We start from the raw sequence: 27078 nt of genomic DNA, 5'->3' as shown, positions 1-27078 counted from the left end.
ATTTTCCAGAAGAGGAGGACTGGAAAGCCAAAAATCAATATGTGAATACCTTCCAAGGAAGATCAAGAAGTTGGGGATATGGGAGTATCAGCAAATAGGGCGTTATCTTGATGTACCTTCACAGGTTCTTGTAAAACCATTCTGATAAAAATAGCCTCTCAGATCCAATAATATTTGAAGTATCTGGGCAAATAATGAAAACTACAGGCCAACTGCAAATGGTACATAATATGGGGGGCAGAGGGGTGCAGCAATAGAAGTCTACAAAGTTCTGTGTCAAGCAAATAAATGAATTTAAAAAACCTTAAAATCCACTCAACACAGTTAGATGAAATAGTGTTTAACAACTATTATCACTTTAGTAGTAATCGCTTTAACAACTGACTTTTTGGAATGATCCATTTCAATTCCTACCCCATTACCCATGAGAGGTAACAGAGAAGGTAGACACATATTAATGATTTGTAGTACATTTGTACTGTTTTGCATTCAATTATAAAACAGTCTGCCAGAGGCTATTACATTAGCTCTTTGAAAGCCCACCCACTCTGTACATCATCTTATTCAAGATAATGAATAATACTAGGATAATTACCCATGCAGGCAGTAAGACAATATTAATCTTCTCATGGACAATTCAAGGATCACCTACCAATATATGGCACTCACATTTCACAAATAAAAGGAAGACAAAGATCCAATATCTTTTCAACACTTCCATCAACTGGCTCATACAGTAACTCCTCGCTTAACGTTGTAGTTATGTTCCTGAAAAATGCGACTTTAAGCGATTCCAATTTCACCATAAGAATTAATGTAAATGGGGGGGGGGTTCGGTTCCAGGGAAATTTTTTTTACCAGACAAAAAACTATATATTATATAGATATACATACAGTATACATTTTAAACAAACAATTTAATACTGTTCACAGCTATGATGATTGTGAAATTTGTTGAGGTGGTGAAGTTAGAGGGTGGAAGAGGGAGGGATATTTCCCAGGGAATGCATTACTGCTAAACAATGAACTAGCACTCGGCTGAGCCCTCAAGGGTTAACATATTGTTGTTAATGTAGCCTCTCACACAAGGCAGCACGAACATGAGGGAGGGGAGACAGCATAGCAGACAGAGACAGACACACACCTTATGTGTGGGAGGGAGAGAGAGAGAGAGAGATGCGCACTGCCCCTTTAAGTAAGCTGACCCACTCTTAAGTGCATTGTCTTTTTAAGTGGATCCAGCAGCTGCTGCCCCAAGCTCTCTCTGTCTCTCTCAGTCCGTGTCCCCTCCCTGCTCTATATGGAGAAGGGGTAAGTGGGGTGCAGGAGCAGGGGGGAGGGGACACCCTGACATTAGCCCCGCCCTTCCCCTCCCTGCACAGCAAGCAGGAGTCTTTGGAAGCAGCTCCAAGGCAGAGGGCAGGAGCAGTACATGGCAGTGGGGGGAGAGACAGCTGAACGGCCGATTAATAACCTTCTGGGTGGCTGCAGCACAAGGAACTTAGGGGAGCAGGGAGCTGATAGGGGGAGCTGATGGGGGGCTGCCGGTCCACCCTAGTTACAAGCCCCCATCAGCTAGCTGCAATGGGCTGCTCTTCCTACAAGCAGTGGACAAAGCAGGCTATTGCCAAATGACATTAGAAGGGAGCATTGTACAACTTTAAACGAGCATGTTCCCTAATTGATCAGCAACGTAACAATGAAACAACATTAACCGGGATGACTTTAAGTGAGGAGTTACTGTACACCAATAATTTTGTAGAAAGTAACCAATATCCCATTCTGACCCAGGCAGTCTCCCCCTTTATTTATTATTTTTTAAGAGGACTGTCCCATCCATATTGAAGGGTCACAATACTATTTAGTATATGTTTTAAATTTGCCTCACATTAATTTTGTTCCATTTTATGGTTGACGCAATGATGGTTTCTGTGTTGCCACTTCGCTTTTGGTTTAATTTTTGCCCCTACATTTTGTTAAGAAATCCAGGGGCCCTCAAGGGATGTACATAGTATATTCCAAAACACTTTAAAGAGATTACACTACATGGAGGATTACAAAGAGTGTCAGACACAAAACAGCAAACAACCTAAGAGGAGGGAATAGAATAAAAGAGAAATTACATTTAAAAATTATAGAAAGCAGTATTTTTGTAGACAAGTAACAGAGGGGGAAGGATTTAACAGTGAAAGGAAAGGTTAAGAACAAAGTGTATTTGTCATGGCTCAAGTTATGAGGAAAGTCTGAGTGCACAATGTGAATGAAAAAACAATTTGTGGCAAGACAGGGGAGGGAAATTCTTCCTAGTTGCAAAAGTTAAATGAACACTCAACTATGGAGAGTCTTGTAGTGGCAGAACAGAGAAGACCTCTGTAGAAGAGCAAGTTCACCACTGGAGTGACCCCTCATCGCTGGGTGTAGCATAGCAGATGCTCTCCTTTATAGCACTCCCTGCCAACAGTCTCTCCAGGCCCATGGTAGTCTGCCTCTTCTCATGACTTGGCCTTCTGGCCAGATCACGTTTCGTCCCACTGCTTCTGGGATAACAAAAACAAATTTCCAGTCTATCCATTTGGTCTGTTGCCCTCATTTCTGAATTTAGTGATCTATAGACCCTTTTCTCAGGACTTCTGGTAGTCCATATTCCCATCTCCACAGCTTCACGCCACCAAGTGGCTGCTATGGAAACTTTGACCCTCTTTCTACAGAGAGTTCCAGTCCAGGGACCCTAGAACAGGCAATCAAGGTTATTCCACCAAACTGCTGCTACCTCCCTGGATTTCTTACCAAGACTTTCTTTGGGCTTTCCCTTCAGCCTGCAAGAGCCTTCCTGTCCCCTATAAGTCTCATCCACACTAGCAGGGGAGTAACTGCAGAATTTCTCCCTGCTACCTTTTCTACTCCAAACTTCCTCTGTTTGTAGCATCATCCAGCCCTCCCCTGCTGGGTTTCATCATTAATTAGGCCTAGTCCACCCTCCAGGTGCAACCAGGTGGGGTTGATTGGCTTCTCAGGCCACCTATTACCTGTGTGGGATAGCTGCCCTATCACAGACTCCAAATTGCATCAACAGAGTTGGCAGACAAGGTGGTAGTTAAGATTAGATAAATTTCAAGGATAAAGCACCCAGATACCCTGTAGATTAGCATGGCATAAGAACCTAAATAGGCAGACAACTAAAATAGATCAGATCCAAGAGAGTTTCCAAGAGGAGCAGGGCCAGCCCTAGGCATTTTGCCACCCAGGACAGAAAACATTTTCAACAATCCCACAACCTGACCAGCCGAGCAAAACAACTCCTCTCTCCACTCCCAGAATGCTCCTTTGCTATCCCATCAGAAAATAGCCCTGGTCATTTGTTCTTAAGGCCCACCCTGAGGAAAAATGATTGTCACCAAGGCACAGGATGACAAGCCCAGACACTTGGATTCTGACCCTAGCTCCATCATGGACTTGCTGTTTGACCTTGGACAAGTCACTTGCTCTCTCCAGGGTTGAATCTACATTAATTAGTGTGTGTGAATAGCTTTGAGATCCTCCAATGAAAGGCTCTATATAAGTGCCAAGTATTTTTACTACCATTATAGTGCAAGTCAAACCCTCAAGTAGTAGATGTCTCACTTGGAAACGTGACTCAGTGTCCCTGCTTCTGTCACTTAGATCGGACAGAAAGAAGGAAGACTGAGCTTTGAAGTTGGCTGTTGTCCCACTAGGAAGTAAGAGGCAATTGTTGATAACTTGAATATACCTTTCTGGTAATTAATCTTTTTAGGGAAAAGCTATTCACCCTGAAAAGCCTTAAAATGGACTATAACAAGACCTTCACAAACGTACCAAGATGGCTGATTAACATTCCGTCCAAGTGTTCCCAATTTGGAATCTAGCCTTTGAAGTTGAAAATAGAGATCTGTGCCTGTGTAGATGGAACCATGTAAAAAATATGACCAATAAATGTATATATTTTTAAACTGACAGGTAAAAAGAAAAACATGGCATGTAGGTATTGTATAGTCAGCCTACAGAACCTATCGACACATTTACAGGCATACCTGTCTTGTGTCACCTGCAGATGTGCTGTAGCAGGTGTAGTGAGGCCATGCTAGTGTCAGAACCAAATTTCTCTCTGTGACTCTAAAACCACAATGCATCATAGGACCTAAATGTTATCATCCCACAACAGCCAAACATCAGCCTTTTGATATTCTGGTGACGTGTAGCAGATAAAAATGTGTATCCCCCACCCACCCACTTCTTGCCTTATGTTTGAGAAAACAGTTTTTCTCAGATACTATAGACAAACAAAAAGGGATGGAGATTTAGGGATGTATACATTTTTTTCTGCAAAACTGTTCCCCAGTTTTGACCCCATGTCTCTTTTTGTCCCCCACCCCCACTCTCTTTTGTAAATTATGAACAGAAGTGTGGAGTTATAAGGTACACACCTTTCTGCGCACACTACAAACAAAGGGAAGGAAATGGAAAGGTTTATTTTTAATTGGGTTCAGATCCTGTGGTATGGAAATTCATTTACCATTTCAAGAAATAGATTAATAATTTAATGCATAATAGTTGGCATTATTCACATAGGTGTTATATTGGCACAAGCTTTTAAGTAGATTCTTGGAAATCTCCTCACTCAAGTACCAGTTTTCTGAATAATCTGTGTGCCAATGCTGATTGGGGGGGGGGGGAACAATGGGGAGGGGAGGAGAAATCATGACAGTTTATTTGAAAATGTTCACAAAATATTAAAAATTTCATTTTTAAATTTTGACTTTTTGGAGGTTTTTCTTTTTCCATTTTACCACTGATAAGGGGGGGGGGGACCAGAGGGGGAAAAGGGAGAGAAAGTTGAAAAAAGAAAAACAACCCCCCAAAAATCAACTAAACTTTTGTTTTTTAGTTTTGTCAAAAAACCCTCAATTTAAAAAAAAACCAAACATGAATTTCTTATTTTGAAAAAAATAATTTAGGGGACAAAATTATTCCAAGACAGACAGAAAGAAAGAAATGCTGACCAATTCTACTATTCACCTCTTCCAAGCATTGCATTCAAGTTTATTTTATTGCTCAAAGAGGACATTTGTAGACTTTTACCACCACCATGCTCCTGTATAGTGAGAATGTTGGCATTTTACTTATACTAACCCACAATCATTAGCTCCCCATTGTGGAATGGCTGAATTATTACTTCTCAGTAGTGAATGTGGTTCTTTAACCCATTACAATGGTAGATTAGTAGAGTACAAAGCTGGCTGAAGCTGGAGAATGTGAAGAGACACAAAGCAGAACAGATCATTGCTATTTTACACACAAACTTAGTATAATAAAGTAAATCTGAAAAATACAATACGGAGTTTTTACAAAATGAAACAGTCACCAAAACACTACATTTTTGCTGGGTTTGGATACATTTTTATAAGTGCTTTGAATATATCACTGGGTAATTAGATAATGTAAATGGCTTGGGATATGCTGTTCCAACATATACATATGTATAGATATTTATAGTAGTAATTAGCATAACAACTATTAAGTCTGATATAGAACAGATTTACTGGGACAATCTCATTTCCATATTTTGGGATACATAATTGGAGTTACTCCTCATTTACACCAGTGTAAGTGGGAAGAGAATGTAAGTGGAACTAGACAAGTTTAAAATTGATATAAGAGAAATGCATGGCCTGATTTTCCTGTTTGCTAAATGGTGCACATTTTCTAAATCAAACCTACATCTATTCCATGAGATCAAAATAAGAATCCACTTTATATTCTACCCCCTCATCTAGAGTGTTTCCTCCCCTTGATGCATTGGTACCTTGCCACATTCAGTTGCTCAATTTTTGGGGGACTCATGATACTGGTACAGCTTTAAATTTTAGTCTGCAGTTGAATGGAAAACAGAAAAGTCTCACACATTTGTAAGACATTTCTCTGCCACCCAGCCCTATCTCCTATAGGGGCAACAAATTAAGCATTATGCTGAAAAAACAACGCATTATGGCAGGATAGGAGAAGTCTAAGGGGTTTTAATGCTGATTTGCATTGACAAAACCCAACATGATACACAAGAACACATGTAATGCAGACAGTAGGAAAGAAAAACAATATGAGATCCAACAAACTGTATTTTAGCCCAAAGATACAGAGTATAAATGCTGGAAAGGGGTGGACTGGTTTGGGTTAAGTGAAACCCAACCCAAATCTTTGGCACAGCTCAAACTGAACCTGATGACCAGGGCACATTGCTCTTCTTCCATTACTACAGAAGGTATGTGGGATTTCAGGGGGAAAGGCAGTGTGTTCTTCTTCTCCCAGCTCACTGGACAGAAGATGGGTTATCAGGGTGGGTGGGGAGGAGGAAGAATGAGATAGTTGGATTATCTGTGCACTTACCTTTTCTTGGCAATGAATATTATATAGCCCTGTACATTCCTCTCGCTCCCCTTTTATATTTGTATTCTTCAATTTTTCTTTTCCTATTGTTAGAAGTATTTTTAGGGGCTGTGGGGGCCAGAAATGTGCATCCTATTTTGTATCAGAGCATAGCTCAACCCACTAGTTACAGGAAGTGGCTGATGTTTCTTCCTTCAGAAAGGCCTGGGGACAAAAAGACTGCACATTTTTAATGGCAGAATGTGATCACTGACTGCTCTGCTCATCTGTCCTAGGGTAAGGCCCAACAACTAGCAGAGCAGTGATCAGTGTAGGAAGCAGCAAATATGCTATGCTCTGGAGCCTGGAATCAACGATGCTATTTGTGATACAATTGCATCCTCAAATAGCTATAATAATTGGGGCAATCAGTTTTGGTTTCAGTTCCTAATCTTCACAATCAGATCAAGTCTTCTCTTTAGGAGATACACATTGATCATGTATAGTTTTACTATTTATTTACGGTAGTGAGCATACAAATAGGATGAACACACTCAGTAGATTGTAAGCTTTGTAATGATACCTTACAAGAGACCTTTTGCATAAAGCATATTCCAGTTACATTATATTCACACTCATTAGCATATTTCCATAAAATATATGGAGTGTAACGTCACACTGAGCAAGAAGGCTTCTCCAATAAAAGGCAGGGTTAAAAGCAGACAAACAAGGAATAGAATGTAAAATGTCAGTAAAGTTTTCACTAATCAGCTGGTGCATACAAAGAACAATGTGCCAATAACTGATTGGAGCTGTTCAGCCACAAAGTGCCTCTGCAGCTTTCCTGTTAACAAAAGGAATCAAGGGGGAATAAGTGTGGAGATAAAAATAAACATTTTCCATTTACTGTATTAATTTATTAATCAGGTATAAAAAATACACAAAAGCTCAGAAGATAAATGAAAAGTGAAATGCTCACCGAATCCTTCAGAATTGCACGATACATTACTACTGCACTGAGAAGGATCAAGTTTCCATTGTCCAAACAACAGTCTGTATGTGAAATGAATTTGGCTCTTTTATCATAAAGACAGGTATGAAAGCACAATAGTGTTTTACTTCCAGGGATAAAACATTAAAGTATGTTAGTCATGCACATTGTCCAGGAATAAAAAAAAAATCATACCCCAAAACAAACAATAACAAAAAATAAAGGAGCCATTACATTTTGAGCTGATGTTTTTGGTATGCAAATGTACTTATTTTCTTTTTTCTATTGGTCAAATGGACTTGGCTGACCTGGTAGTTTATCAATGGCAGGTCTGGATGATCAGAATCAAAACACAGCTTTGGTTACCAGGTTTAGGGTTCCATCTTCCCAATCCAGTGATGTCTGAGAATGCTACATTTTGAGGGGGCGAAAGGGAAGGTATTCATAGTTTCATTCTAGAGAATTTTGCAGGCCAGAAATGTTGATTTATGGGGAATTTTTCACACGATGACTATTATCTCATCCAGACATGCAAACTTTCAAATGTTCATGTTTTGATGTAAATATAGTTGATCTATGTCCAAATGTAATTTTAAAACTTAATATTTAGAGTTTTTTTGTTGGAAATAGACACTGTGTGAAAATGCCACCCTCCTTTAATTTTTTTAAAGGAGGAAAGGTATAGAGGCTACATAACTGTCCCTACACAATCAAAATGTTTAAATTAAAACAGAATGTGAAAACTTTGCTTTTTGAGGTTTTTGCAAGGTGTATGGGTATTTGAACTCGGAAGGTCAGGATTGGACAATGTCTTATGTGCATGGAGCAGCTGCTATTGATATGTAATGTGCATAAGTCAAAGATCATCTTCCATTTTGTAAGGTGGGATTCTGAGCTGCAGGATGTTGCACCGGCTTCTGGCTATTATTGTGTTAGGTTATGTTACCTAAAAATAACTGATGTATTGAATACAAGTGATTCATGTTATCCAATAACAACAGATCCTCTGACTGATTGAGCTGTGGGTTCTTGGGTTCCCAGTACCATCCATACCTCCTAAATTGGAAGTACTGTTGGCTATGAACCAACACTTTGATTAAGGATACTACAGGATGGAAAGGACTCCCCTTCCAACAACAAAAAATAAAACCTCATTGCTCTGATAATGCATTCATGGCTAATACCATTAGTCTGGAGACAGACCTTACAATTTTGATCTGCCAACAGAATTTGCCGCCAATGGCTCTGGGAGCTGTTTCACTATTAAGTAACATGGCAGGCAGAGTTACAGACAGAGAAAAGAGATCTTTATTAAGTGTGCAAAGTTGCCAGTGTTCCATGAGATGATGCTTTTACATTTTCAGATAGCAGCGTGGCCTCTGCCTGCAACCCTAAACTGTTGGTGTTCCACCAAATTAGGTCCCTTCTGAAACCCGACTCTTTCTCCAGTGCCACCCATCTACTACCAGCGGGGGATGCCAACAGCCATACATTCCCATCCCTCCTAAGTGAAAATGGCAGATCCCCATCCTAGCCAGCTTTCTGATGAGGCAGTTGATATGAACTATGATAAATGATCAATTTCTTCTGTTACAGCATTCCCAAACTGTGGGTTGCAACCCCAAATGGGGTCATGCCATTAGCAGATGGGGTTGCAGTGATACCTAGTTTGCAGAGGACACCATTATGCTCTGCACAGTGTGACCTAGTATGTATGGTCCATGCGAGGTCATGATGAATGGAGGATCCTCCACACAGTGTGATCTTGCACACACCATATGTACTAGGTCACGCTGTGCAGAGGATTCCATTTTGTAGAACAAAATGGTGTCCTCCATGCGGTGTGACCTCACATATATGGGGTGTGTGCAAGGTCATGCTGAGTGGAAGATGCTATTTTGAAGAGCATCCATGCTGTCTGGAATCCCAGGAGAAAATAACTCATTAAAATGAGGTCATACTAGCAAAATGTTTGGGAATTCCTTTCCTATTGTCTTGGCAGAGATAATTTAATGCAACTGGTTTAATCAAAACCTACCATACAAATGGTCCTGAAGGTACCATGAAGCATTCTAGGCAATCCCCGGGCCGACAGGGAGTCTCTAAAATACATTGCTGAAAGGAGGTTATTACCTTCATAGTGATATGTTCTTTCACAAAGAAAGTTTCTATCTATACAAATCCCACATTCAAGAGAAATCACAAAAGCTTTCATGTAAGAAGAAAATTCTCTGTATGCACATAGATAATGCTCAATAATCAATATACAGCCACATTCTTTAGAGAAAAGCTGTGTTAACTGAAACAGCATAACCCTCCAGTCATGAGCTGTTTGCCATACAGGTATCAAAGAATATTGTAACAAAGGCAGATGTAGTGTACAGGCAAGATTAATATGGAGCAGCAGGATCGAAGATCTTGTAATCATTGTGCTTTTAACAAAAGTTGAGTAGCAGAAACAAGTTTTCAATTATCCTAATGTCTCAGGGAAAAAGAACTAGGCTGGCCATCTCTTTTCCCCTTTATTACCATTATTATTTCTTTGTAAGGCTGTACATCTTTTGTCAACTACCCGAAGAATGACATGAAAACTGAACATTACAGAGAGGAAACACTTCTACTTTCCAAAGGTTATCAAAACACTCAGAATGGAAGAATAAGATAGTGATGTGATGTCTATTTACAGGTGGAACATCTCCCAAACAGTTTCTTGCTTAATACAGAGACATAAAGCCTACCCATTTGGAGGGCAGAAGTCCTTGAGAGCATGATTAAATACAAACTAAATATATTCCACTAGTCTACATCTTTCAAATGTCTTAATGTCATATATAATTTTTATCTCTCTATTTAAAGCAGGACATATGTTAAATCCCCAAAAGAAAAGTTTAATTTCACCTTGAGACGGAAGAGCCCTTCAGTGAATCTTACCTCTCTGGTGCGTAGGTTCAGGCATATTTCTAACATGACTATCATCAGTATTTATAACCAGTGATTGCCTGCATTTATTTGCTACTACTTCTTTAATTATAATAGGTACCTAGGCTACCTCAGTGTGTAGGTGTCTTCAAAAGAAATCACAGCTGCCAGGAAATTCCAAATATGAAGGTAGTTATGGCAACGTCTATTTGGCCCCATTGCATATTTTATGTCATGCATTATAGTTTGCATTGGACTAGGGAAAGCTGAATAGAAAATATTATATGCCCATCCATTATGCGACAAAGGCAGTGGTGCCAGAGCCACATAATTTTGGGAATTCCATAATTTTTGAGTGCTCAATCTCACTAATGTTATGTTGCTTTAATGCTAGTTTTTCCATTTAATATGACAGGATGGCCAAACTGTGGCTCACGAACCACATGCAGCAACTTTCCCATTAAAGTGTGGCTCACAGAGCCCCACCCCCGCATTCTCCACCTACCAGACCGGGTGGAAAACTCAGGACCTCTGCCTTGCAGGGGGGTGATGCGGTAAGGGCTTCTGCCCAGTGGGGATGGGGTGGGTCTCGGGGCTTCAGCAGGCATGGGGCTGAAGCCCCAACGCCTGGCTCCCGGCAGGTGTGCCACAACCACTTCTGAAGGTTGTTGAATGTGGCTCGGAGGGCCAGTAAGTTTGGCCACCCCTGTAATATGACATAAAGAGCGCACGCGCGTGTGTGTGTGTGTGTGTGTATAAAGTAAAACAGAAAAGGAAAAATGAGTACAAATTAAGATTAACTGGGGTAATCAGAGCTTGCAGTGATTATAAGATCATTTGGTTTTGCCACCAGAATTTATCTGTTCAGTGAATCAACACATTCCCTCTTAGGCCTGGTCTACACTAGGAGTTTAATTCGAATTTAGCAGCGTTAAATCAAATTAACCCTGCACCCGTCCACACAAAGAAGCCATTTACTTCGAAATAAAGGGCTCTTAAAATCGATTTCTGTACTCCTCCCCAACGAGGGGAGCAGCGCCGAAATCGACATTGCCATTTCAAATTCGGGTTAGTGTGGCCGCAATTCGATGGTATTGGCCTCTGGGAGCTATCCCACAGTGCACCATTGTGACCGCTTTGGACAGCAATCTGAACTCGGATGCACTGGACAGGTAGACAGGAAAAGAATTCCAATGGGTGGAGGAGACTGCAAGAACTATGGGATAGCTACCCACAGTGCAACGCTCCGGAAGTCGACGCTAGCCTCGGTACATGGACACACACCGCCGAATTAATGTGCTTAGTGTGGCCGCATACACTCGACTTTATACAATCGGTTGCAAAAAATCGAATTCTGTAAATTCGGATTATTCCCGTAGTGTAGACATACCTCTAGTTACATACATACGCAGCTTAAACTTTCTAACGTTATGCACTTTCCGGGAGAGAACAAGCATGGAAAATTTCAGCCTAATAGTTGAATGTACCAGAAAGCTTTGAGGATGTGAAAACAAGGTTACAGCCAACTGTTTTACAGCCCTAACAAAAGCAGGCACCATCAAACTCCAGCTTTGATGAATTATATTTATATGTACCTGCAGAGATAGTATAAATACCTCTTGCGCATGCTGAGTATAATCAAAGGACATAACACAGGAAATTGTAAGCTCCATGAGGAGTTCTGATGACAACAAGATGATATGAAATATAGATGTAATGGCAAGAAGATTCATTGGTCTCCAGACTCCAACTTTCCCCCATGTGGCAATGCACTTAATTTTTTTTTAAACTCAGAAAGTTTTGGGTTGATTTGTGCAAAGGTAAAGATTTGTATTTTATCCCAGTAGGTTCACCCATCCCTCATCCAGTGTATCAAACCAAAGCATACAAGATTAATGTCTGATTCAGGAAGATTTGTTTTATGCATTCTCTGTGCTTCTCTATATATCACAATCCCCAAGTGACCTCTTGGTTTACAGCTACGAACTAAAACATTTTTGCTCCTTTAAATAAATAAATAAAATAAATGAAGGATTACACCATATGTTTTTTCTATTTGTTATTTATCTGCTTTCAAATTTTAACTATCATTGTTAACAACAAGTATCTGATTTACAGAATGGATACACATAAATAGCAGTTTGCAGCAGTCTGATGCACTGGTTTTCCCTAAATACAGATGCTGGTTAGTTATCTGCTGCCTCCATGTAACTAATAGTTTAAGTGATATTACTGAAGAAGTGTATCACCCATTCATTAAGATTTAAAGGGATGGAACAGGATCTACTCATTCTTATCCCTCTGATTAACATGGCCTAATTTCTCCACAGCTTTAGCCATTGGGAGGGAAGTCTCAGAAAGCTCATAACCGAGAGGAAGACAGAATGGTAACAGTCCAGGAGATTTACGTTTAAGTGAAGTCTATAATGCAATGGAAGAAGGGCAGAACCTTTTGAAGGCATTGATATCCAGCCTCAGCAATTCAAGTGAGATACAAACTTTACTGTGTAGTAGTACAGTAGGTCTGGCATTTCACCAATTACTTCTAATAGTTTAAATGCTAGGGAAACTGTTTCCCCACTGCCAGTTTCTGCGTAAAGCCAGTAGAGAGAGAGAGAGAGAGAGAGGAGTATAGCTTAAACAGATATTCAAACTGAGAGGTACATGACTGTCAAATTATCCACAAATGGATTAAGTGCTTGCCTACACGGGGTGTTTAATCAACAGGGAGTTGATGTGCATCAGTTAATGGACAATATGCTTTAATAGTGTGCACACAGGATTGCTATGCCCGCTTTCAGTTTGCATCAGATTGTATATGGTGGGGGCTTGCTGTCTATGAAGCGTGTGGCATTCACTGAGGGTACTCATGGTTCGATAGTTCACTGCTGGGCAGTGTGCATTCTGGGATTTCTCATTCTGCACATTGTGGGATACATAGCAGAACCTGGGCAGAAAGCAGTGGAATTCTGGGACATGGGGTCAAATTCAAAAGAATTCCATGATTCCAATCCCTCTATCCCATCTTTTTGAGCATGCTAACACCATTTTCAATTACTTTCAGACAGCTTAAACCCAACATTACTCCATGCTGCTATGCTGGCAACTACGAACAGGCAGAGGAAGCTTGGTACTTCAGTTCTCAAAGCTGAGTGGCTTGAGTTTTGGACTTTGTCCATAGCACTACTGAGCAGATGATGTGGCTGCTGCAGCAGGACAAGGAAGATGAGGATGACGCTGATCAATGGATACTACAGGAACTGTCCCTGGAGCAGCGTCACTGGAGCAGTATTATTTCTGGACTCAGGAAACCAGAGACAACAGCTTGGAAAGGGTTATTCTGCAGGAAAGACCAGCCACAGCAAGACAATTTCAGGATTCCAAAGGACCTTTTTTGAGATGTGTGCTGGACTAGCCCCGGAGCTGCAGCATACCGACATGCGGTGCCCCATACTCACTGAGAATCAAGTCACCATTGCCATCTAGAAGCTGGCCACCCCTGAATGTTACCAATCCATAGCCAAGCAATTTGGCTTAGGTAGATGGACTGTTGACACCACTGTCATGCAGGTGTGTGCTGACATGCATAAGGTACTGTTGCACCAAGTTATAAAGCTTGGTAATGCTCAGGAGATTACTGATGGCTTTGCATGCCTGAGGTTCCCAAACTGTACTGGTGCTCCAACAGCTGGTTGACCACTGTTAACAGGTTTACAAACATAAATGTAAGGTGGTCTAGAAAGGTCCACAATGGTAGAGCGGAGTTCCAAAAGATCCTATTTACCTTAATGAATAAAAGACAGTTTGTCCTCAAGATCACTGGATATTAATGGTGTGAAAATCGCTCCAGTTATCCTGAAAGACCTGACCTATCCTCTGGTGTCCTGGGATAATGAAGCCATTCCCAGGCCACTTGGACAGAAGGAATGAACTGTTTAACTATCGCCTCAGTAGCTGCACAATGACAGTGAGCGTGTTTGACCGTCTGAAAGGAAGGTGGCTCTGTTTGTGGAACAAGCTCCAGATTTATATATAAAAAAAAAACTTGCCTAAGCTTGTAGTTGCATGCTGTATTTTGCACAATGCATGTGAGAGAAAGGGATAAAGTCTAATGGGTGGGAGGGTGAGGTGCAGAGATTTGCTGAGAAGTTTGAACAACCAATAAGGTGTCCAATAGAAAATGTAAACTGCCAGGGCAATACTGTCCATTGCTCTTTCTTTGAGGCCTGAAAATGTGCACCTGTACATCCAGCTGCAATCCCAAGGCACGGGAAGGAGAGGCAAACCATGAGCATAGCTGTCTCTTTTATGGGTGTAGACATGGCATGTGGTGGCTTACTTTACCTTGTGTCTGTGCCTTTACACTTTTGTAAAAACTTGTGACTTATGCAAAACGTATGGATTCGCTGTGTAAGATACATTGCTGACACTTTATGAATGTATTTCTAGTCGCTTTTATTAAACAATTTATTATATAACAACCTGAAATAAAATCTTAATTAAAATGATAACGACACAAAGTTTTATAGTGACACAGTGCAGTAGGGGGGAGGGGGACAGAACACACATGAACGTCGGTGGGAGGGGCCCCCAATTCTAAGAGGAGCACACACCTTGGCTCTGCCTCTCCTTGTTCTTAGGCCTTCTGGCATTGAGTGTCAGGGCTCCAAGCCATTAGGGGTGTTAAATGGCTCAAAAGAACTGGGCTCCCAGGTGTAATTGTTCTTACTGTCCTGAGCTTGGGCCAGCAAGGGGAACGGCCTCTGGGAGCACAGCCACAGAGATACAGCGGGGGACGTACGCTTGTATTCCTGCATCTCTGTCTTTGTCCAGTGTCTTTTGGCACAGCAATGCTGTCTCTGGACACTGGTGCTGTCTTTCAAAGCTCTCTATCTTTATGCTTAATAAACTAGTTTCCCAAGTCTTAAAAAACAGACAAATCTAACTTAATATACATGCAATGGGCCCATTGCTGAAGTTCCTACTCCGGCAAAATGCCTGCTGATTCAATAACTATCTTGCCTGAATGAGCACTTCAGCCCCGTGTCTAGACAAAATAGGAAGAGCCTGCCCAGAATATCTTAAGAGGCATTACAGAGACATCTGGCAGTGAGTCCATTGTTAGTGTTGTGTTCCAAACTGGGATTCAAAATGGGGGCATAATTTCCTGTTTTTATCTTAAAGTAGGTGGTTCTTCAGTGTGAAATTTCACATAGGGCTAGTTTTTATGTCCTTAAAATTTTATGTGTAGTTTTTGTTTGGTTTCACTTAATACATTTTTAATAGGAAGCTTTTGAGTTTGGCTCTGGCGGAAGTTTTCCTTTGGCTGCCGTACTTTCACTGTTGATCAGTATATATTGAAAAAACACTGTGTAGATACATAAAACTTGATAGAGAGGTGGATCCTGTGGAAAATTGGTCAAATGTGGCAGTGGTTATTGGGGGGGGGTTACGGTAATGTTAGATTTAGTGTAATTTTTAGCCATTCTTCACATTATAAATGAAAGTTTATTGGAGGAGGCTGGGTACAAACTAACTTGATTGACGGATGCCAGTTGCACAAAAACCTGATTGACTGGGGCCAGGCACGTGCAAACTTGATGAAGAGGATGCATGCATGCAAATCTGATTGATAGGAGAGCACATAAAATCATATCGATGAGGAGCTACACTTTCCTCTGAGATTTTATTCTCACACAGAGAAGGGTTCATTTGCAGCTGCTGAATGATAAAATATTCCTTCTGCACTTCTGTCAATACAGTTACCCCACTACTTTATCCAATACCCACTGCTACTGAAGCACTAAAAACATTAGGAAATGAATACACAAAAACAATGTCAAGGAGTTAGGGTTCTACACATACAGCATGTCTGACACAAAACTAGAAAGCAAGGAAAACAAAAGGTTAGCCATTTAACAATACAAACCTTCTACTCCTCCATTCCTCACCTGCACACTTCACCATTACCCCCAACTAACATTCACCAGAGACTACTCTGCATCCTAGGAATGCTAGCCTTCCATCACTCCCTATAGTCACTCTTCTTCCCACAATCCTTTACCAAACCATCATATCCAAACACAACCATTACACCAACCATCCACAGCATACTGGAGAAACAAAATATCTGGGAAAGGAGTGTGTACCAAATCAAAAAATACACCTCCACCCCGATATAATGCGACCCGATAGAACACAAATTCGGATATAATGTGGTAAAGCAGCGCTCCGGGGGGGCAGGGCTGCGCACTCTGGTGGATCAAAGCAAGTTCGATACAACGTGGTTTCGCCAATAACGCGGTAAGATTTTTTGGCTCCCGAGGACAGCGTTATATCGGGGTAGAGGTGTACATATCCATATACCCACCAGGCCCAGCTCTAGGTTTTTTGCTACCCCAAGCAAAACAATTTTTGGCTGCTCCCCACCCCAGCCATGGGCTCTCCCCCCCCCCAACTGCACCCTCCTTCCGCCGCAGCCCTGGGTCACTGGTAACTTGCTCCCAGGGTGGGTCATTCAGCAGGAATTTTGGATGTGCACAGAACTCAGACAGGATTGGTTCCCATATGGTTACAGAACTGCAGTAAAGTGGAACAATTTTCGGCTTGTGTGATTGGAGGATATCTGGATGCATATTATAAGACTGTCCTACATAAATGAGGAAAAGTTGAGGTGCCTTTATTACTCTTTTGTTCCATTCTTTGTTTCTATGGGGAATTTGCCAATGCAATATCACGGTCTTCCTTTTAAACAAATAAAACAATGGCTGTTGAAAATAGAAATTCCAGTCCTAATAACCACTGGGAAGCATTTCTTGCTCAATTTATTCTACTTTTTCTACAGCAAGTTACAGTGGATCAGTATATTTGATTTGGGAGAAATGAAGTAACAGCTGCCCAAATTGAGCTTGAGCACTCCTGTTCAAATCTGGAAAAGAAAAGTCAATTTCTGCTTCCATGGCTCAGAAGTGGAAATCCTCGTACGTGCCTGGTACTGTATCTAAAGCTGCCCAGTCTAGTAGAGCCTCCCCTCCCTTACTTTTCATTTTAAATACTAGTGGGAGCCATGTACCTCCCTTGCTAGACTTCAGACAGAGAGGGGCACTGTCCATTTAGTCCACCCAATTCTTTCTTTGGGGGAGAGCCCAGGGCTGGGGCGGCAGGAGGTGCAGGTGGGGGCCAGAGCTGGGGCAGCAGGAGGTGCAGGGGGGGGCAGAGCTGGGGCGGCAGGAGGTGCAGGGGGGGTGGGGAAGAGCCCAGGGCTGCGGCAGCAGGAGGTGCGGGTGGGGGCCAGAGCTGGGGTGGCAGGGGGTACGGGTGCGGGGGGGGGGGGGGGAGATTCCAAGGCTGGGGCAACACAGGGGTGAGCCCAGGGCTGGGGTGGGAGGCGGCAAAAAACCTAGAATTGGTTCTGTCCCTACCATTCACAGCAAGCTGCAGCATGAGGTTTCAGTTCCACACTCCTTCCCCCTCCCTTTCCTGTTACTAACGGCCGAGGGAATGCTGGGAAATGTAGTTCTTTCCCTGCTCCAGGGCTGGCTCTATAGGCAGGGAGCTAATCAAGGAACTACAGCTCCCTGGGCTCCCTGTTGGTTCTCAGTTCCCATGATGGATTCTTGCGCCCCTGAAAACATGCCGCCCCAAGCAACTGCTTGCTTTGCTGGTGCCTAGAGCCGGCCCTGATACCCACTAGGCTAAATAGGCTAATTAAAGGAAAAGGGAAAAGGAGTACTTTTAAAAAATCATTTAAAATATATTTAATCCTTTTGCTGCAAAAGCAACCGAAGCCTGAAACCCAAGGATGTCAAACTCATTCTGGGGCAAGTAGGGATGTTGGGAGTCAGGAGTGAGCTGGTAGTTTTAAGATTTCTCTTCCCTGTACCCTCCAAACTATGAATCCAGCTGCCCATCATGTCTCCCTAATTTCTATTAGAAATACTACTCTGGGGATAATTTGATATGAATGGTTTTCGTTTTCTAAGGGAAATTGGCAGCTGAAAATAGACAGTCAACAAAATACAGCTGAAATGTGCAGTCAAAGTCTGAGACTTGAGGAAAGGATGAACAATTCAGGGGAAAAAGGTCTAGGTTGAGACTTTCAAAGGGCACAAAGAAGAATACAAAAGGGAGTGCCAGTGGAGGGATTCAAAGAAAGGGCTGATATAGTCAAAGTGATGGGCTAGGAAAACGAGCTTTAGCAACAGCATTCTGAATGGATATGAGGGGGCCAGACTGCATTTGTCAAGGCCAGAGAGAAGGAAGTGTCTTGCAGTAATCAAGATGTGAAATGTAAGACACACAAAACTTAGCTGACACTGAAAAAATATCAATGAGAGTTGGGCATTTAATTGCCATTTTGCCTTTGAAAAATTGCCCGTCTGACAACAAATAAATTCCAAATTGCAGAGAAAGAGCATTTGTACCCTTTATACAAATTCCATCATTGCACCACAAACTACTTTTTGTAGTGGAAGGATACAATACATAAATCCTGCTAACTTAGTTTAATTTCTTTTTTATTAGATGACATCTCCTATTAATAACTCTAACAACAAGCCATAGCAGGATGGGCATTAGTAGGCTGCTGACCTCAAACAACATGACTGCACTAAACGTGAAAAGTATCTCCACAACTTCTGGCTACGCTGGCACATCTCAGCAGTCAAATCAACTAAGATGACATCTTATATTGCCACTACAGTTACTTTAATAATTAACAAAAAAACAAATACAATGTTTTAATTCCCCTTCTGAGACTGTCAGAACCATAATCTTCCTTTTTCCCTAAAAGCAACATATTCTCCTTTAAAATATCCCTCTGATACAAGAAGAACAAACCCGATTAAAAACCACCATCTTCCCGTCCAAGATGTGTGTGGGGGGAAGCTAATTACATATATTCCCAGTTCTCCTTTGGCTCACCCCTTTCCATCTTTAAATCATCACATTCAGTTATTCATTTTTATTAGTATGTGTCAGTAAAGAGAATACTCATGCCACTTTCAATTCCTAATAGGGACATTTCAACCAAAGGCCTTTTTTCAAAGAGGTGGATAAAGTGACAACAAACATCCCCTTCATTTAGTAACACTATTTCAATAGATGCCTTCTTCTCCAAACATTGTTCAATTTTACCTGCAGGTCAGAGGTGTGATTAAATCCCAATTTTCTTACAGATTCGCTAACACCACTTGTGTCCCTACAGACTCTCAGCAGCAGCATTTTTAAAAAAAAGACATTAGCAATCACAAACAAGCAGAAATCCACCTTTATACAGTTGCCAATGTTTTCCAAAGGACCATATTAGAATCCTCAGCGGGGTTTCCTGTTAGTCTATGTTTTAACACTTAGATATTTATTGGTATTAAGACTCAAGCATCTAATTGTTTTTCTTTTTCTAAATTATGTTAATATTTTTATACCCAATGGCAATATGTATAATGCTGTAGTGAATTGAATAATGTGCACCACTGTCCTCTTCTGGATCGAGTCAGAACTGTAAAACTGCAGTCAATTTCTGTATTCATAACAGTTAATGGAGGAGTTCCTTTAGCTCAAGTGGTAGGGGCCCATTCTTCCACAACATGAGAATCTTAGTTTACCTCATATCTACATGGGAATGGTGTGATTTCAGCACAGTGAAATCCATGAAATCCAAAGCAGAGGAAATGGAACCCCCATAAAACGTGAAAGAGAAATTAAAGCAATAGTGTACATCCAGGTCCAAAATGTTGTATCAGTACACCACAATATCATTGTCACATCTCTGGATGCAGACAACTGTTTTAGACAGAGGATATTCTTGTTTACTTCATCCTAAATCCATTACTTTTTACAAAAGACAAATCTTCTTAACATTGAGGATATAAGAGATTATTTATATATTCCCTGATATTTTCCACAATAAATATAAGGTCCCCCCCCCCCCAAAAGAGTGTAGATGGTAAACTAACCAGAAAAAAAACTGAAACAAACATTAAAATTAAGCCATTGGACCAGCCAATCCTCAAACGTTTACCTGTTTCCATCCTGCAAACACTTATAGACTTGCTTCCCTTTAAGATGGGACTAGTCCTGCTATCCAAACAAAAGATAAGCACTCTGAGGGATTGCAGATCTCAAACACAGGTCCGCAGCAGTCTCAGATTTTAACCACCACCCAGCAGCTCACTGGTACCAGCAGGGAGCTCACGAAAGGCAATTCCCACGAAGCTCCCACTCGGAGGAAACGTCTGATCTCTCCAGTTGGCTCAGACTCACTATTTAAGCCAGGAGGTGGCACAGGAAGTTGTCTGAGCAACTAGGTGAATCCCTAGTGAGCTGCTACATCAGACCCTGCCTTCTTGCCTGAGCCCTGCCTTGTTCTAGATCCCTGCTTCTAAGCCCCAGCTACTGACTCCAGCTCCAACCTTGGCTTGATTCCTGACACTGTCTCCAACTCTGACCACTAGACATGACCACCATTGCTTTTACCACTAGATCTGACCACCTACATCCCACTCTACGACAAGCCCAAGTGTTTGGACTGTTCCCACTAACTTTACTTGTGCAGCATCAGGTCACATTACATCAATCATGGTTCCTATGTTCAGAAACAAATGCATTTGAGGATATTTTGTGGCTGCATTAGAACTTGAACCCATCTTCATGATTTCAAATCGAGCCAGACAACCTCAAACCTAATCCTGCAATCACCCACTTATGCGCTGAGTTCAAGGAGGCTACTTAAAATTACTCACATGTATCCATTGCTTGTATGATCAAGGAACAAACTCTCACTGGAAGAAACGGTTACATAGTTTTCCTCTTTTACACTTTTTTTAATTTAAACCAAACTGATTTAAATTACTTTAATCTGCAGTGGCGCAAACAAAATAAAATAAATCTTAATCTAATACAAAAAAACCCTGCCACACTGCTAGCTTTATTAATCCTTCCAGTTTGTTTATTTTTTTATGTGCTGCATTGAAGTTGCTGAGTAGGTGAAATTAAGTCCCTTTATCATCTTTATTATGTCAGTTAAGTCCATAAAGACAGGCAGACAAATCCCGCTAACTTTGTACTTTTCGCTCTTGACACTTGCATTTACAGTTAATGAATTTTTCCTGCTAGCAGTGTGTTCTAAAAGACTGAAATCATTTCTGAAGCAAAAAGCTCTAAGAGGCACTGAGTAGCTTAAACACTCACTCTACAAAACCAAAACATTCTAGATATATATGATTATTGATGAGCTAATCTCCTCACTGCTCTTTTCAGGCAAAAATCACACCTGGGTGCATCACCTTTGAAATGTCAGAATTCACACAAATGCCACTACTTTCTTCTGTCACAGCCAGAAGATGCTAGGCAAGATCAGTAGTGAAATGGGTATGTTATACTGTCCAAGATAGCAAAAGTATTGCTAGCTGCTAAGAAAGGGCCCTCCAGATTCCTGTGAGGAATCTGCAGAGAGACTGCAGATTCCTCACAGCCCACTTGCGATGTGACACTGGATGGATGCACTGAGCATAACTGCTGCTCAGGGGAGAAATTTTAAAAAGGCTTACATGGCCAGAGGAAGGAGTGTCTCTGAATACCATTATGAACCCTAGTCAGGGAGATGGTGTTGGGTGGGACAACAGTATTGAAAATGTGTCTTTCCCTAATCACTTCTCCACTAAAGAACAATCGGGAGGAATAGTTATCCCCAGTTTGAGCAGGGAGCACGTGCCTTACTATGAGCAGTAAAGATCCTCATTTTCTATGAATGTAGGGTTAGGAAGATGGTGGGGGGAGGGGCAGGAAGAGGAGAGAAACTCACTCTCTAGCTCCCCTCTGGCATGGGGAGAAAAACTGTGAAGTTATCCAAAACATATGCAAGCAAAACACTTCACCACACTCTCAGAACTATACGCTTGTAATTTCAGCAAGGAAACATTTGGGGAAATCCAGGCTGACAATAATTACAGGGTGGTGATGTTTGCTTAAAATATATTTACAGGTAGGCTTGCAGGGTTAATCAAATAAGCACAGTAAGACACTGAACACAGGGGAGAGAGAGAGGGAAAGGTTTAATGATAAAATGTAAGGGCAAATGTTCCATCACAGAGAATTTTCCTCCTAAATGACACCCCTCGTTACAGGTGAGGGGATATGCTGACTCCATTAGCTTCTCCTGACATTGAGGCAAAGTTCCTGTTGTAGCACTGCCACCATTTGCAGTGCACTGTCACCCAAACTCATTTTGCTCCCATCTTTCTAATAACGTGCTAGTGTATGTAGCAAGACAAATTAAGAGCCCAAAGGTCAAATATCTGTAATAGCTTCTTTTGATGCTATTATAACCATCTGTAATGCATAGTTAGTCATGTCTAACATTTATAACATCAATCATTTATTAATCATTATCGGATGCTCAAATACTATGGTGATGAATGTGATATAAGAACCTATTTAGAATAGAAACCATTTATAGATGGAAACTTAATACAAACTATGACCAGACAATCTAATCAGGGAGTACTACAGCAGACCCCACATCCACAAATCAGTGCTGGGAAACCTGACTGGATCTTCCCATACAGGGAGATGCATGCACCTGTGGGATCTTAAGACTGGTGGCCATAAGAGATACTTTTGAAACCTTGCTTTGTGGAACAGCTTTTGCAAAATAACTTGAAGCCCTATTGTGAAACCTGCAGGTCTCAGAGAGTGGAGAAGTGAATATTACAGAATTCCTACTGAATACTCCTTACTATGGAATAGGGTTTACCAGCCCACAGATGAAGCAGAAGTCATGGCCCTTTGAACTAGTGGAAACCAGGGATCTTCGGGTCACTTGTGCTTTCAATCCTGCAGATCCCAGGAAGAGAGTCAGCCCCTTTCCAGTGCAGGCTCCTCTTCTATCATGGGGCACAGATCACTTCTCCTTTCCTCATGTGGTGAGGACGATGTGGCTCCAAAGTTTGTATAGCTTCTAGGAAAATTTACTTCTCCATGGAATCTTATCATAAAGACAGCATTCATGCAGGGGAACACAATGAATAGAACAGTTGCTCCTTGGTCCTGCCCTGGTACCCAACATACCTCTAATTAATGCTGGGATTGGAGGTGTTCTTATGGGCTCCCAAGGAAAGAGAAGCACTATACACCGCTGCTGCTCCAGTTCTGCTCCTTGTATAGTATTTTAAATCCCCATTATGGGTTTTTTTGCTCCCATTCACACTTTGCAAGTTTACTGGATTTTGCAGACCATTCCGCTTCAGCTGAATCAGGCTGCCTATTCCACCAAGACAGGAGAGTATGTGTGACTGTATATCTTGTAATCTAGGGGAAGGAGCACTGAATTGGGAAGCAGGAGCCAGGAGATTGAGAGTTCTGGTTTCAACTCTACTGGCTGTCATTTATATTTCTGTGCACTTTGAGATCATATTCCATATATTTGGACATTCAGCCTTACCAGGTATGTAAACCCAAGAACTGTATATACTGAAAAACATTCCCATGAATATACAGTAACTCCTCATTTAACGTTGTCCCACTTAACGTTGTTTCCATGTTAAGTCCCTGTTCAATTAGGGAACATGCTTGTTTAAAGTTGTGCAATGCTCACTTATAATGTCATTTGGCTGCCTGCTTGTAAGATTCTTTGGAAGAGCAGTGACTTTACAAGGGAGCATTGCACAAGTTCCGCTTCTCCGCCTCCTCCCTCTCCCTCCCAGTGCTTCCCCTAAACAGCTGTTTGGCGGTGCTTAGGACTTTCTGGGAGGGAGGGGGAGGAGCGGAGACGCAGAAAGTCCTAAGCGTGAAGTGCTGGGAGGGAGGGGGAGGAGCAGGGAAGCCCCACGTCTCCACTCCTCCCCCCCCCCCAGAAAATCCTAAGTGCTGCTAAACAGCTGTTTGGCAGTGCTTAGGGCTTTGGGGGGGGGGGAGGGATGTGGCATGCTCCGGAGAGGAGGTGGAGTGGGGATGGGAAGAGGTGGGCCTGGGGTGAAGCTGGGACAAGAAGAAGCGGGCCTGGAGCATTCCTGGCAAAATCCAAGCCTGTTCTCTGGGGAAGCTGCCGCTGCAAAGATGCTTCCTAGTGTCCTTGCCTGCAGCAGGCTGTGCCTGTGTGGGATAAGCCAGGGGCACTTCCCAACCAGTATACAGTATAATGCCTTTTGTCTGCCCCAAAAAAATTTCCTCGGAACTTAACATTTACATTAAATCTTATGGGAAAATTGGATTAGTTTAACATTGTTTCACTTAAAGTTGCATTTTTCAGGAACATAACTACAACGTTAAGTGAGGAGTTACTGTAGACTCAATTTTTTTAAATTGTTTAGGCCATTCTTGCTCCTTGTTTGTATTTGAATTCCATGAACATTAGAAGTATCAAGTTTGACTCCTCTAAATATTCATGGTAGTGAGTCAAGTCCTCGTAGATAGTTCACTAACTTCTCACTCATCAGTATTCACACCAGAAATGAATTTTGGGGTATGTGGCAAGGGTTCACTGCTTGGGAGAACAGGAAAACAAAATTCACAAATTTCCCACTGGAGCCCTAACACAGAGGTAAATAAAAGGAGCCAGACAAGGATCTGGTCACCCCCATCACAGCTAGGGCCATGCATGCTCATAAAACTACCTTCTGTCAAAGACAACAGAAAAATAAAATTTAACAGCTGAACTCTGCCAATTAATCTAATAGTAGCCAAACTTTGCTAAGAAGGATACCTCAAGCAAGGCTCAGAGCCCACAAAGATAGCAGTTGAATGTTTTCTACAGTTTCCTAATCCAGTTTAAATACTTTCTCTCCCTTAGGGGATCAAAGTTCCCTGTGGCTTCGTCTTCCTGACTGCAAGAGACTTACTTTCATCCAATCAGAGAACAGAAACAAAAGGATATGATGGACAATTTCAAAGAAATACTAAATTCTCAGAGCAGGCTGTTCATGACCAAGTCACTGAGTAAAATAAGAATTTCACTAAAATAATTAGTTGAATAAATTCAACAAATTGCAATCTGCTTTCAAACATACCAAGATCACAGAGAGAGGCTAAAATCATCATCAGTTTTTCAGTCAGTCAATTCTAGTAGGGCTGTAAAGCCATTAAAAAAATCAATCCTGAATAATCATGCTGTTAAACAATAATAGAATACCATTTATTTAAATATTTTGGATGTTTTCTATATTTTCAAATGCATTTATTTCAATTACAACACAGAATACAAGGTGTACAGTGTTCACTTTATATTATTTTTATGACAAATATTTGCACTGTAAAAAAAACAAAAGAAATAGTATTTTTCTATTCACCTAATACAAGTACTGTCGTGCAATGTCTTTAAAGAGAACTCATTAAAGTTCAACTTACAGACGTAGAATTATGTACTAAAAAATCTGCATTCAAAAATACATCAATGTAAAACTTTAGAGCCTAAAAGTCCGATCAGTCCTACTTCTTGTTCAGCCAATCGCTCAGACCAACAAGTTTGTTTACATTTGCAGAAGATAATGCTCCCTGCTTCTGAAAGTGAAAACAGGCGTTTGCATGGCACTGTTGTAGCTGGCGTTGCAAGATATTTAAATGCCAGATGCAATAAAGATTCATATGTCCCTTCATGCTTCAATAACTATTCCAGAGGACATGGATCCATGTTGATGATGGGTTCTGCTCGATAGCAATCCAAAGCTCTTTTAAGACTTCTGAAAACATGCTCCACACCTCAGCCCTCTCAGATTTTGGAAGGCACTTCAGATTCTTAAATCTTGGGTCGAGTGCTGTAGCTATCTTTAGAAATTTCACATTGGTATCTTTTTTGCATTTTGTCAAATTTGCAGTGAAAGTATGCTTAAAATGAAAACGTGAGCTGGGTCATCATCAGAGACTGCTATAACATGAAATATATGGCAGAATGCAGCTAAAACAGAGCAGGAGACATGCAATTCTCCCTCAAGAAGTTCAGTTACAAATTTGATTAATCACAATTAACTTTTTTAATCGTGATTAATTTTTTGAGTTAATTGCGTGAGTTAACTGCGATTAATTGACAGCCCTAAATTCTAGTAATCAACCAATGAAAGTGCATTTCAAATGTCCATCTTTCTCTGACTTCCGTGTTTTCATTGCATCACCTCCTGTTTTTCCTATTTCTTTTCTCTAGTGGTATTGCTATTAGCAATGCACACAATGTTGTATTAATATTATGATCTATTGTTCCATTTAATTAGAGCTAAATCCTGCCTACGCCTTCTCAGGTGCACAAGGTGGAGGTCTGGGGAAGAGATGAACAACCACCTTAGCACTATGTGTATTGGGGATGTTAAGAAGGTATGGCATACACAGTCATCTAGCACATACAGATGTGCTAAAGTGACAGGGGATGCACCTTCAACACAACTGTTTGTTTGAAGGGAAATATCTGTGGTTTTCACAAGACTCTGGTGAACTCATATGCTGCCATCCAGAGGAAGAACAACTGCACACCATTAACATTGAACAACATGGTGCTAACATAATGTCAGGGCCGCCCAGAGCGGAGGGCGGGGGGGCGGCAAGTGGGGCAATTTGCCCCAGGCTCCGCAGGGGCCCCCATGAGAGTTTTTCAGGGCCCCTGGAGCAGGATCCTTCACTCGCTCCGGGGGCCCCGGAAAACTCTCGCGAGGCCCGGGCCCCTGCAGCTTCTTCCGCTCCGGGTCTTCGGCGGCAGTTCGGCGGCGGGGGCCCCCTGCCGCCAAAGACCCCAGGCCCCCTGAATCCTCTGGGCGGCCCTGCATAATGTAGCAATAAAACACACCCTACTGCGCAATCAGCCAGCAGGATTT

The 27078-nt window shown here is 41.6% G+C and overlaps 1 protein-coding gene and 1 long non-coding RNA gene across 9 annotated transcripts in view; one reads left to right on the top strand and one right to left on the bottom strand.

Moving 5' to 3' along the window:
* Positions 1-27078, bottom strand: part of GRID1 (glutamate ionotropic receptor delta type subunit 1) — an 890310-nt gene that overhangs the window by 453193 nt on the left and 410039 nt on the right. The window lies entirely within an intron of this gene.
* Positions 16995-26816, top strand: LOC135972734 (uncharacterized). Its single transcript, XR_010589224.1, has 3 exons — positions 16995-17279; positions 23598-23729; positions 25074-26816. It is a non-coding gene; the product is annotated as an uncharacterized LOC135972734 (long non-coding RNA).

Source organism: Chrysemys picta, chromosome 7 (genome assembly GCF_011386835.1).
Source record: "Chrysemys picta bellii isolate R12L10 chromosome 7, ASM1138683v2, whole genome shotgun sequence".
In the NCBI taxonomy this organism is placed as follows: domain Eukaryota; kingdom Metazoa; phylum Chordata; order Testudines; family Emydidae; genus Chrysemys; species Chrysemys picta.
Note: the sequence above shows the minus strand (reverse complement) of the source record. Positions and strands in the feature narration are given on the sequence as shown.